The sequence below is a fragment of the Abramis brama genome (assembly GCF_963993115.1).
Source record: "Abramis brama genome assembly, chromosome: 10".
Lineage (NCBI taxonomy): Eukaryota > Metazoa > Chordata > Actinopteri > Cypriniformes > Leuciscidae > Abramis > Abramis brama.
The window spans coordinates 2,747,531-2,760,944 of NC_139972.1; the positions used below are offsets into that span (position 1 = coordinate 2,747,531).

A 13,414-nucleotide genomic window follows, 5' to 3' on the forward strand; every position below is an offset into this window, starting at 1 on the left:
GCATCCGCTCCAGCAGAGGCACAGCGTTCTACCCGCTGACGATTGCGTCACCGCCTCCCAGGTAAGGGAACACACCTTCTTTTGCATTTACTATTCCACCACGGAATTACCAACAGCTCGTTCAGTTCATGTGGTTACTTTCAGTTGGCGTTCGACTGTGATTGAGCCTTTCCGGTTCTCACCTCGATAAATCGCCCTCGTAACAACAAACTTCACGTCTTTTCCAACACTTTCTCTCTCCCCTTCTTCAGTATAAACTCCTCCTTTTATGTGATAACCTCATTTCCTTTTTCCCCACTTAGCAACGGAAATGGGCGGAGACAACCTTGTTTTAATGATTTAATTTGTTTTTGTAGTGTTTCAGCTCCGCCACACTCCTCCCCCCTAGGAAAAAAACAACTCCAGGTTGTTTAAAGGGTAGCATTGTCAGAAACCAAGAAACTCTTCATCGTCATCAGTGGATTCGTGGAAAATTTCCAAAAGTTTCGATTTTCCCAGACGGTTTAACTCATCAGCGGTAGGAAAACATGGCTTCAAGTTACATACATGAACGGTACGCACATCCTCACCAGTGTCTTCTAGTGCCACACGATAATTCAGAGGTCCCAGCCGCTTTATTATTCTGTAGGGACCTTTCCATTTGTTGGCAAGTTTAGCACAGAAATGGTGAAGTGCACTTGATTGCGGGAAATTTCTCACCCATACACGGTCTTTTTCTTTGTAGAAGACATCTCTTCGGGTCTTGTTGTAGCTACGGAGCTGTCTTAATGATGCTTTCTTGGAGTTTTCTTTGGCTCTAGCTTGCAACTCGGACAGATGTTCTGTGACCTCGTAAGATGGAGCAGTTGGGGTAAGATTTTGCCCATGCAGCAGCTTGTCCATTGGTCCCTGTAATTTTCTCCCAAGGTGAAGCTCGGCTGGAGACATACCGATGGTTTCTTGTACCGCTGAATTAATGGCAAACCGTAGTTCAGGTAGGTGTTGGTCCCATTTTTTATGATTGTCATCTACATATGCTGAGATCATCTGTTTTAATGTTTTGTTCACTCGTTCGGTTAGGTTTGTCTGTGGGTGGTATGCTGTAGTCATCTTCTGAGTGACTTTCCATTTGGCACAGATGTCCTGAAAGACGGCTGAGGTGAACTGTGTACCACGGTCAGAGAGGATGAAATCAGGTACCCCCCATCGCGTAAGGATGTCTTTTCTGAGGTGTGATGCAACAGCCTGAGCAGTGGCCTTTCGCAAGGGGAACAGTTCAACCCATCGGGAATAGTAATCCACAAACACTAGTAGATATTCATGTTGGTGGGAGCTGCGAGGCAGTGGTCCCATGATATCTACTCCCAACATCTCGTTTGGACGACTGGTACTGGTGGTGGTTTGTTGAATTTTCCCAGCAGGTTTTCGGTTCTCATTTTTCAAGGTCTGGCATTTCATGCATCTTTTTACATATTTTTTTACAGATGTCCACATGGAGGGCCAGAAAGCGACCTGACGCACTCTTTGGTAAGTTTTGCTAATTCCCAAATGACCACTTAAGGGATGCGCATGGTAATGCTGTAGAATTTTTGGGACAAGGGTAGCCGGGACATAGAGTCTGTAATGTACTTGCCCATTAGTCAGATGAGTTCGATGATACAGCTTATCTTCAATTACCTCATATTGATCTTGCACAGAGGAATCGTTGTCTGCTAGTGACTGAAATAGGGTGGTAATTACCAGATCTTTGTGCTGTTCTTCCCAGATGTCTACTGTGGAAAGTGGAAATCCAAAGTCCTCCTTCTGATTGGAGTATAAGTGGCATCCAGGTACGGAATACATCCGGGACAATGCATCTGGAGCTTCATTGAGTTTTCCCTTTCGATACTCAACCACAAAGTCAAATTTTTGCAGACGGAGGGCCCAACGAATTAGACGTCCCGTGGTTTTTGTGGAATTCATGACCCACTGTAGAGCTGAATGATCCGTGACTACTGTGAAGAGTTTCGGTTCCAGGTAGTATTGCCATTTTTCTAGGGCCCATACTATTGCCAGACACTCTTTCTCTGTAGCTGAATAATTAATCTCAGCTTTGGTTAACGTCCGACTACCATAGGCGATGACTTCTTCCAAGCCATGTGTTTTCCTTTGTGTCAACACTGCACCGAGCCCTGAATCACTGGCATCAGTGTAGACAACAAAAGGAAGCTGAAGGTCAGGATGACCCAGGATTGGAGGTGAGGTGAGACATATCTTCAATTTCTCAAAGGCTTGTTGACACTGTGGTGACCACTGGAATTTACGTCCCTTTTTCTTCAAGGCATTTATAGGTTCAGCTATCCGAGAGAAATTGGGCACAAACCTATGGTACCATCCCGCCAAACCGAGAAATCGTTGAACTTCTTTAAGGTTCTTGGGTACAGGGTAGGAACGTATGGCCTCTACTTTGCTGGGGTCAGCCGTGATGCCTTTTGTGTTTACCACATGTCCCAGAAAGGTCAACTCATGAAGGCAGAACTTACTCTTTTTTAGGTTTATGGTTAAACCAGCAGTGTGCAATCGGTCGAAGACAGTCTGAAGATCATGGAAGTGTTGGGTGGCAGAGGGTGAGTAAATTATAATATCATCAATATACACGAAACATATTCTTCCTCGCAGTTCCCCTAAGACAGTCTCCATTAATCGCTGAAATGTTGCTGGAGCATTTTTCAGACCAAAGGGCATGACATTGAATTGGTATAACCCAGATGGGGCGATGAATGCAGTCTTGGACTTGCTCTCAGGTTCCATGGTCACCTGCCAGTACCCACTGTTGAGGTCGATGCTGGAGAAAATACCTGCACCGGAGAGGGATTCCAAGATCTCAGTGATATTAGGTAGAGGATAGGCATCTCTCTCAGTGATAGCATTTACTCTCCTATAGTCCACACAGAATCTCTGGCTGCCGTCCTTTTTTGGGACCAGGACAATAGGTGAGGCCCAAGCAGAGTGTGATGGTTCGATGATACCATTCTTCAACATTTCTTTAACTTGTTCTTGTACCACATCTTGTTTCTCTGGTGTTAATCTGTATGGACGCTGTTTGAGGGGCACAGGATGGACAGTATAAAGACAATGCTGGAGTACTGTTGTTCTCCCGAGCTGGAGGGTACAGACTTGAGGATTATTCTCTAAGAGGTGAAACAATTGGCACTTTCCCTCAGGTGGTAAGTGTGCTGAGTCTACCAGGGTTTTCATTAAAGTTTTTTCGTCCAGATTCTCTGGTGTCTGGGACACCCCTGGCATTTGCTGTGGAGGAATAGAGCTGAACAATGTGAGAGTTCTCCCTGTATTTTTATGTTGTGCTTTCTGTTTCAGATGCTGGTTCCCTCTAGCGGGGATGCTAGCTCGTCCAGGCTGGAAAGGATATTCGCTGTTGGGAATTGACTTGAAAGAATATTTTCCATCTGCGACATTGATCTGAAGACCACTGGTGAATATAAAATCCAATCCCAAGACTACAGAGTATGCTAAAGCTTTGGTGGAAAGGATGGCTACAGGTAGAGAAAAAACTTGGTCATGGAGTGTCATTTCAATGGTTGTCCATCCTATAGGTACAGCGGTCTCACCATTAGCCAGGTAGAGAGGACCAAGAGCCCAAGTACGGAGTGGATCAGAGGATGCAAGCTCTGTCCATAAGCTCTCGTGTAAAAGAGTATAGCTTGCCCCGGTGTCGACTATAGCCTTTCCTGTCCATCTGCCAATAGTAATTGGGATGACCAACTGTTGAGGTATAGACTCACATTTAGAAGTAAAAGAGGCAGTCACAGTGGATGGTTGAGATGGAGGTGCGACAGACAGGGCGTTATTTGATGGTGTTCCTCCTGTGTTTTGTGCTGGGGAATTTCGCTTGTTTCCTGCAGGTTGGAAAGGACCTTGATGCGATGTGAAAGGTGAAGTGGAGTATTGTGGACAGTTTCCAGGAGGATGCTGACCTTTACATCTCCAGCATTGGACGGTGGGTCTTTCACCTTGGCGGTTAGAGGTAGGTTTTTGTGGTATAGATGAAGTCATGGTTCGTCCTTCATAATGCAGCTGATGAACATAGTCTTTTTCTAGTTGATGCCCAAGTTTTACCAGTTCATCCACTGAACTTACTCTGCTGCGAAGTTGACTGGCAAGGTATGGTTTAATGTTTTTGAGTATCAATTTAACTAACTCAAACTCTGTCAGTGAAGGTTTCCAACGCTTGCATAGAGCTCTGTAAGTAAAAGCGAAATCTCTAATGGACTCCTTTTCCCCTTGAATTCGGGTGCGGACACGCTCAGCTAGCTCGTCTTCATAATCCTCAGAAAGAAATGCTGCAAGAAATGCGGATTCAAACTCATTCCATGTTCGAACAGAGGATCTAGCCACTTCCCACCAGTCCCGTGCTGTTCCATAAAGGACAGTGCGAAAGGTTGCCAGAATGTCTGTATCCTCTAAGGGGTGTAATGCCAGAAAGTCTTGACATCTGGTTAAATATAACAGAGGGTCACTATCATCTGATGATCTGCCAAAGGTGGGGAAGGTTAGTTTCAAATGATCACTCTTTACCACAGATGTTGGATGCGAAGAAGGTGGATGTACAGACGAGAATGGGTGAGGTTTTGACGTTTCACCTTCTGCAGCAGTGGAGCGAGGAGGTGATTTTAGTGTCATTGATGAAAGGTCAGTTACTGTTTTCCCAGGGAATTTGAAGTAACTGCTTATTTCTGATTTCATCTCTTTCAAGGAGTCACATACGGTATTCAGTTGGACAGTACATTGACTGATCTCCTGGAAAAGTTGGCCACAATCCTTTCGAGTACTTTGCTGCACTTCATGGATGTCTTTCTGTACCTCTAGTTGCAATTGTTCGACCATAAATCGGACTTCAGAGACTATGGTGCGCTCACTTTTCTGCAGTTCTCCTGTCACCATCACCTTCATGGCTTTTGTCAGCTGATCAGTATCCTCTTCATCATGTTGTTTTAGAGCAGTGATCGTGGTCTGAAGCTGCTGATGGTTGGATTTAATCTTAGCAGTCAAGGTTTCAATCTTAGCATCATGCTGTGAAGTGGTAGTTGCAAGTTCCTGGGTGAGTACTTTCAAAGCTGTGTCCTGCTGTTTGAGACAATTAAACAGGATATCCCAGTTCCCTTGTACGTGCTCTGATAATTGATACATTCCTCTGCCAGGTGTTGGGAGAACCGCAGGCAAGTCACGCTGTGTTCCAGAAGGTGGTGTCAGTTCCATGGAAGTGCACAACGGCATGTCAGCAGTCGGTGGAGGAGGAGCCCTTTCCCCTGGTGGTGGAGTGGAAAATTGCACATGGGTTCTTGGAGGGTGAAACTGAGTGGGGGTGGAGTAGAAAGTGGGAACAGGAGGTAGTTGTCTGGGTTGCTGTGGAGTTTGTTGCACCAGGGGCCAGTTGGGTGTTGCAATGTCTGGAGGGTCAATGGCCACGAAAGTGGATTGTGGTTGAGGGGTATGGGCCATGGGTGACGTGTATGTGTGGAAGTGGCAATGGTCAATGGTGAAATGTAAAAAAAAAAATAAAGTAATGGAAACACTACTTGGCCAATCTCAATTTCTTTTGGCAAAAGGGGCAACAACAAAATAACAAACTACAGAGAGGTTACTTCACAGAAGTTTTTTTTTTTTTTTTCACACAATTTAACCCAAACGTTCTCAAAAATCGTCTGGATAGCCCACAGTTCAATTCACCAAAGTTCAAATGATCAGAAAAATGATAAACGTCCACTCCACTTGGATAATGCAACAGTTCACAGGAAAAAATGTTCAATGATCACAAGAGCAAATCCAAAACAAAACAGTTCAAAGAGATAATATATTCAAGTTTTCAGATTACAAATTTCAGGTTCCAGGTTTTCAAGTTTCAAGTCCCTGTTCGGGCGCCACTTCTGTAACGGTGGTAACCCAATAATAAATTCAAATAATCAACCAATGGTTGTTCAAATAAAAGTTAGTAAGTTCGGGCGCCAGGCAGGTGTAACCCTGCCAATATTTTCAGGATAATAACCCAGTTAGCTTAGATGCCACCAGTTACATACACGGAAACAAAAAAAAGAAATCACCAAGGACAGTTCAAAATAAGTTTAGAAATGTCTGTATTTCATACCATTTCACACAAAAAAAGAACAAAAAGGGAAAAAAATATACAACCACTTTAAATTCCCAGTCAAATCTTCTTTACAAAGACCACGGATTCAACAGTTCGTTCGTCCAGGTACAGAATCAGATTTTCTCAACACAACAAAAATATATCAGAAATGTCAATTTTGTTTTGTGGCAAAAAAAAATAAAATAAAATAAAAACTCCAAAAAAATAAAACAAAACCGGGCCAAAAAAAATAAAAATAAAAAATATTACTCACTACTTAGTTTGTGGGGGACCGGATAACCCGGATGTGGAAAGTGCAGAGGAATTTGTGTGAGTGTTTGGGAAAACCAGCCGCGAATACAGCCACGCCGTAGCCTTTAGCAATGGTGAAACTCTGTTGGATGGTAACTGGAAACAGCCACAGGATCCAGACGGTCCTTAACACAGCTCGCTTGAGGGTCTTTTACACGCTCCGCGCTGAAGACATTGTTGTGGAGAGCGGTTTACTCTCCCGCATCCGCTCCAGCAGAGGCACAGCGTTCTACCCGCTGACGATTGCGTCACCGCCTCCCAGGTAAGGGAACACACCTTCTTTTGCATTTACTATTCCACCACGGAATTACCAACAGCTCGTTCAGTTCATGTGGTTACTTTCAGTTGGCGTTCGACTGTGATTGAGCCTTTCCGGTTCTCACCTCGATAAATCGCCCTCGTAACAACAAACTTCACGTCTTTTCCAACACTTTCTCTCTCCCCTTCTTCAGTATAAACTCCTCCTTTTATGTGATAACCTCATTTCCTTTTTCCCCACTTAGCAACGGAAATGGGCGGAGACAACCTTGTTTTAATGATTTAATTTGTTTTTGTAGTGTTTCAGCTCCGCCACAGGGGGCATAAATCAAGCCAAAGAGGAGAGTAACATCTGTGGCAAAGGTTTTGCACATTATGGTGCCCAATCAGCTCTTATAGTACTACAGAGAGGCACCTTATATTTGGGTTTGAGTGGATAGTGGCAACATCATCTTCAACGATAGTTAAGATCCTCATCTTCTCCCCTTGTGAATGTCTTCTGGCTCTGTGTCCTGCAGTAAAAAACAGCATAAAATTAGGGTCATTTTTTTTTTATTGCATTATGTTAGACCACAGAGTGTTCCTTAAGGTCTGCTCATGTAACTTCACTTGAAAAGTAAAGGTGGTCATGTTTTTAAGCATGTTCAAATTCAGCCATATAAAACTGATAAACGGAAAACATTTCCCAACTCCAAACAATGCCATATCAGCATTGATGTGATTGCCTGTGGCACTCGTCCACAGCAGAATCCACGGCCATTCTGATTTAATGCTTTTTATTTTAGGTAACCCAAATCGTACATGTTTTAAGGCACACATTCTGTTCATCACCCAAAACTGGTCATATTGCATCAGTGAAGATTGGTTTAAATCACTAGAGTCACATGGATTACTTTCATGCTGCCTTTTCTTGTTTATATCTCCTATATTCATATTCTTTTATATTATATAAATTTTATTTACTCTGCTATTGCTACATTACTGTTTAACCTTATGATTGTGCACTGTATTGTTTTAACAGGTTAGATATCAGAGGGAATGTCTCCGGACAGTGTTGTGAAGCAGTAATTTTACATTGTCTTTGCTTTGGTAAAATAACAACTTGTTGAATTTGTGCCATCAGGTGAAGTCAAACTAATCACTGAGAAAGTTTCAACTACGATTATTTAATAAAGTAATTTTTACCATGACTTTGTCTGTTGATGATAAGTTTTGTATATCACACAAAACCTATCTCTTAACAGCATCTGGTAAATAGGTGAAATACAGTGCTATGCATAAGTTTAGACACCCATGCTAAAGTTGACTAAAAAGAGGAATAAAAAAATCATCTTTTGGAAATTGAACTTAATGCCTTAATTAAAAAATTAGGAAAAATCCAACCTTTAAGGACACCAGTTTTCTTTGTGAATGAATAATGTATCGTAAATAAATAAATGTTCTTCCTTAAAATACAGGGTGCATAAGTCTGGACACCCCTATGTTAAATTCCCATAGAGGCAGGCAGATTTTTATTTTTAAAGGCCAGTTACTTCATGGATCCAGGATACTATGCATCCTGATTAAGTTCCCTTGGCCTTTGGAATTAAAATAGCCCCACATCATCACATAGCCTTCACCATACCTAGAGATTGGCATGGAGTAATTTCCATAAGATCATCTCTCAATGCAAATCAAACCAGCTATTAGGCTAACTGAAATAAAACCATGCCAATCTCTAGGTGTGGTGAAGGCTATGTGATGATGTGGGGCTATTTTAATTCCACTGTATATAATAGCACTGTATATCAGGTGTGAGTGTATATGCTGATGATCTTCTTACCAGGCAAGTCTTCAGGATGTTTCCAGACTTTTCCCTCATAAACAAAGGCAGACCTTTATGAATTGTTGACTTTTTTTGAGGAAGCACATTGGAGTGTCTGTGTCTGAAAGACAGAAAAACAAATACGGAACAAGTTATATACAAAGAGAAGAGAAGAGAAACTTTTTCAAGGTTTTTTTACCTTGAAAAAGAGATGGCACCATTCAGCCTTTAACCAGAGAGATATGATCACATGCAAAATAATTACTTGATGATCAAGTTGGTCTAGGAGGATCTTCATCTCATCTCCATACGCTCCACCACTTGCTCTGTACAACTAGATGTGTATTCATCTAACTAAGAGAAAAAGGTGCTCTTCGGATCAGTTTGTGTGATTCTGTAATACTCAGCAGAGACCCTGAAAAACAAAAAAACATTGTTGAAACAGTAAGAATTAAGTGTAGAACAACACAAGTAAATTCAGTTAAACTCACCTGATCTTTTAAAAAATAAAGGCCACTGTTTTAGCACATACAAGGATCTTGTCACTGTACTGATGTTCTTTAGTCTAAAAATGACAAATACAACAGAACAAAGATACATAATTGTATTAAACAAAACAACAACAAAAAAATCAGTTACAGTAGGTTAATTTAACATGTAGTAAAAATAATACAGAAATTGAATGTTATTAATATTACAGATATTAAAGATACAAAAGTTATTATAAGAGCAGTGAGCGATGTTGTCTTTTGTTAATTGATTAACATTAAGGATTTAGCCTAATATTTGTTTAGGATACACAATATTTTTATCCTATTCACTTTAAAACATACCGCACACATACTACCCATTCTATTATTTAATATGCAAAACTAACATACATATTTTTAACATAACACACTAGTTTTGCATATAGGCCTATATTACTATTTTTTTCCTCTAAATTGTATTGTATTTAATTATGTTGCACTACTGTAGAATGCCTGAGCCTCAACTTAAGCATGTACAAATTGTAACTATAATTTGTATAGCCTACGTGACAAATAAACTTGAAATTAAATTGAACGGACTGCGGTCACTTTAAGAGCTCATGGATCAACAAATTGGTTATGTTCACTTAAGACATTGCCGACTGTGTTTACTTGAATACTTTCTTTGTTTTGTTTTTTGTTATTGACCTAATTGTATGTGTATTTCACTATTAAATCGCAATACGCCACAAAAGATAGCTGAAATCGCACTCAGATTCTGTCCGAGTCCGAGAGAAGCAGCTTTCTGTCTCTCAATCAGCGCAAGCAATTTATTTATATTCTTTATTCACGACTTACTGAGCTTAACAATTTTAACATCTTTTAAACACCATGCACGTCCTTGTCCTTCTTTTCTCACTCAAGCATGTTTCCTCACTCTAACGTTAGTCTGGGTAGCAATAACGTTAAGTAGCAATGTGCTACGTGGATAATCTCTAACAATAGAAACTTATCGTCACCACGAAATATATCTTTTAACATAATACTATATTTTATCAACATATGTGTGCAATTTATAGCCTATTTTCATTCATAAAGCTTAAAGAAAACTTACCGCAATCAGATAAAATCCAGTCCCTTTGATAGCATGGTTGAAGGAGGGAAACCCCGAGTAACGTACAGCGAGACAGACTGCGCATGCGCGATGATGGGAAGTTAAACGTTCGAACTATGAAATCAAAATATTAAGTTTTCTCAACTTAATTGTTTGTGTTCATTGGACAAAATAGTAGTACACTTGCAGTTAAATAGTTTTTATAAGTAAACTCAACATTGCAGTCAAAAATTTGTCCACTCAACTTAAAATTTTAAACTGAGTTAACAATTTGCAAGTTGGATTTTTTACAGTGTAGGATACCCAAAAGCTTAAGCATGATACCCCCCAAAAGGAGTGGGAAAAAAATGAAGCGGTATGAAGCATGAATGAACACACACACGCTGTGGCAGAGATATTTAACGGGCTCCTGCAGGAGCTGGGCTGGAACGTGTCTCCCTACTATGTCAACCATGTGGAGCAATGATGGAAAGATTGGAGAGCAATTGAAAGATTGTGCCTGCGTTTGTTGCTGTGTGAACAACATGATGCTTATGGAAGTTTGACTAGGGTACATCTCGCCACTGCACTGCTGCGGCAGTGACACACTGCAATCCGAACAAGAGAGCCTCCATGGTTAAAAACATGAAGGATCACACTGCGATTCGGACAGGGACAGGCCCCATGGCCGCCCTTATGCAGAAGGAATGGGAAGAGAAATGTTTGGTTGGGATGCCGGAACTGTTGAGAATAGATTTGGTGTTCTTTTGAAACCAATGTCTGGAAACAGGGAGGTTTTATCAATGATAAAAAGAGGGTCGAGAGGAGAGGTAATTTGGGATTTCCTCTGGGGAAGAAAAATGGCTATGGACTGGTATGGTTGAATGGGGGTTGGCAAATTGAAAATGAAAATTGAATGACCGTGTTTCAATTAATCAGTTTTGCTTTGTTTGATGTTGAAATGTATGGTGTCAAGGTTTATTACTTAAAGGTCAGAGAATGTAGGATGGATAGCTGGGTTGAAGTTTAAGTTGGTGAATTTTGAGACTCTGAGGAAGCCAAAGAAAGACAAATTGAACATGGCATCTAGGGTTCTTTGTTGGGGGAAAATACTGCTACGGGCTAAACATGCTAAGAATGTCGATGGTGAAAGGTTGTCTGGAGTCTGGATGAGGGGGATTGGTTGTAAAACTCTGATGAGGAGGGATATCTGAGGATTTTAAATGTTGGCCGTGGATGAGCTTGAAAAAGAAATGAATGCCTGTGAGGTAGACTTTGATTGTTCCTGGCTGAATTGAATTGATATGATGGAGGTACGTGATGAAGGAGGATACTGAGAGGAGGGAAAACTTGGGAAAAACCATGTTGTGAGCTCTGTGGAATTTTTTGAAGGAACTCCAAGCTGTCCAGTAGGTTTGGAGTGTTCTGAGGTCTAATGATCTACTGACATAATTCACACCGACACACATGCATATTTACACATCCCCTTTAAGAAGGAGTTCATGAGAGTTTGGGGGGTTGATAGATGCACGTTTTCTGACGCATAAGTTTCATAAAAAAACACAACTGTTGTTGTTCTCACATTGCAATCCTGCCTCCATGTATTTTTGATAGCTCAAAAGCTACATGGTAGTCATTTAATTCCTTGCGTCTGGCAGGAAATAAAGTGCAAATTTCTTCTGTGTATCTACCAAAAGCTATGCAGAATTGCAAGTGGGAAAACTCGTTTTGAAGGAGGTATGGAATTTGTTAGATTGATAGTTAATGGGCCACAGTCAAAAGGGCGGTGGGATTCATTAATAGGAACTGAAGTGAGCAGAGAAGGAAGATCAATATCTGCACCTGATAGAATTAGGGAACGGAGGTGGGCTGAGACTGGAGGAGGTTCCATGGCGACTTCGTTGGGAGGAACTGGAAGATGGACTGCTGTGGCGAGAGAATGAGCTGGCAAGTGGATTGGACCTGAAGAACAAGTTTTAACAACAAGAGAAAAACAGAAGGACTGAGTCCTAACTTTTGTGAGATTTTGAAGTGTTTGTTGGAATGCTGGATTTGTTAGAACTAATGAAGAGATCGTAGAGTTTAGCTTTTGATGATCTGAGGGAGAAATGGACTCCAGAGCTGGAGAGGACTTGAGGTAGATACCATTTTGAAATAGGTGGAATCGGTGGATTAGCAGTGGTAGAATGAAGAGATGAAGTCTGTGAAGAAGATGGACGAGGTATAGATTAAAAGATGTATAGTTTGAAAGATTAGATGGGCTCGCTCCTCCCTAACTTACATTTAGGAACTTCATTTCATCTCAAGTTAGTGACACATAGTGCACTATATAGTGGACAGTGAATTATTCAAATAGTGTGGATATGCTTACCATTGGGGCAAATGATGTCTGGTTTCACGTTAGTGAAAACATTAGCTCCGGTCCAGAGACACGACACACAGAGCGGATTATATGATCGAGTCGCCGCAGACCACAAAACACATCGGATCCTTTCAATTCTGCACAGAATTCTGTATTTTTAAAGCGACATAGAGGAAATTAAGAAGATAAATGGTTAGAGATTATGAGGAAACTGCAGGTTTACCGAGCTGTGACATAAATGAAATGCTATTGGCTATTTTAAAAAAGGGGAGGAGCTGTTTGATATGCCTCGCCCTGTCTCCCTGTTTCAGTGGAAATTACATTAACACACGAATAACGCTGTGAGTTTCAAGGCACATCAGTGGGACTTTGAACTCTTTAAATTGCGCTTTTTTCTTCCCTATCGTGATGTATGTCTGAGTGAAACTTCTCAAACAAGAACAAATGTGGGCGGGGCTTGATTTTATCTGTGGGAAATTGATTGGATGGTTGTGGTTTACTATTGGTGGATCTCATGTGAGTGACAGGTTGCCCTGCCCTAGTCATCAGAGAAGAGAAGAGATGAAGTTATTCTGATTCAAGATTACCGGGAACATGATTTTAAAACGATCACAGATCACAGATCATCATTTAAAATAAACACTGCAATATTCCATTTTGATTTCATGGTGACCAACTTCAGGGGTTTGTTGTAACAGGACAGTAAACAAACGATGTGCAGATGTGTGTGTGTGGTCTTTTAAACACCTCCAGCATCAGCGTTAGATCGTCTCGTCTGTCTGTCTCTCTGTTAATCTGCCGTGTGTCTGTCAGCACTTTGCAGATGCAGACAGACGGATTGGACTTAAATCCCCCAGTATGACACAGATGGACAAACCACACAGACCTTGGAGAAGGTGAACACACACACACACACACACACACTTACTCATGATCACATACACTCACACAGTCACACACATACAGTCACACACATACAGTCACACACACACACACACACACACACACACAT

At 41.3% G+C, this 13,414-nt stretch overlaps 1 long non-coding RNA gene across 1 annotated transcript; it reads right to left on the bottom strand.

Moving 5' to 3' along the window:
• Nucleotides 1–7,000: 7,000 nt before the first annotated feature.
• Nucleotides 7,001–10,107, bottom strand: LOC311091508. Its single transcript, XR_014608108.1, has 5 exons — nucleotides 10,062–10,107; nucleotides 8,969–9,042; nucleotides 8,743–8,892; nucleotides 8,496–8,598; nucleotides 7,001–7,185 (listed from the first exon to the last, which is right to left on the bottom strand). It is a non-coding gene; the product is annotated as an uncharacterized lncRNA (long non-coding RNA).
• Nucleotides 10,108–13,414: the final 3,307 nt, after the last annotated feature.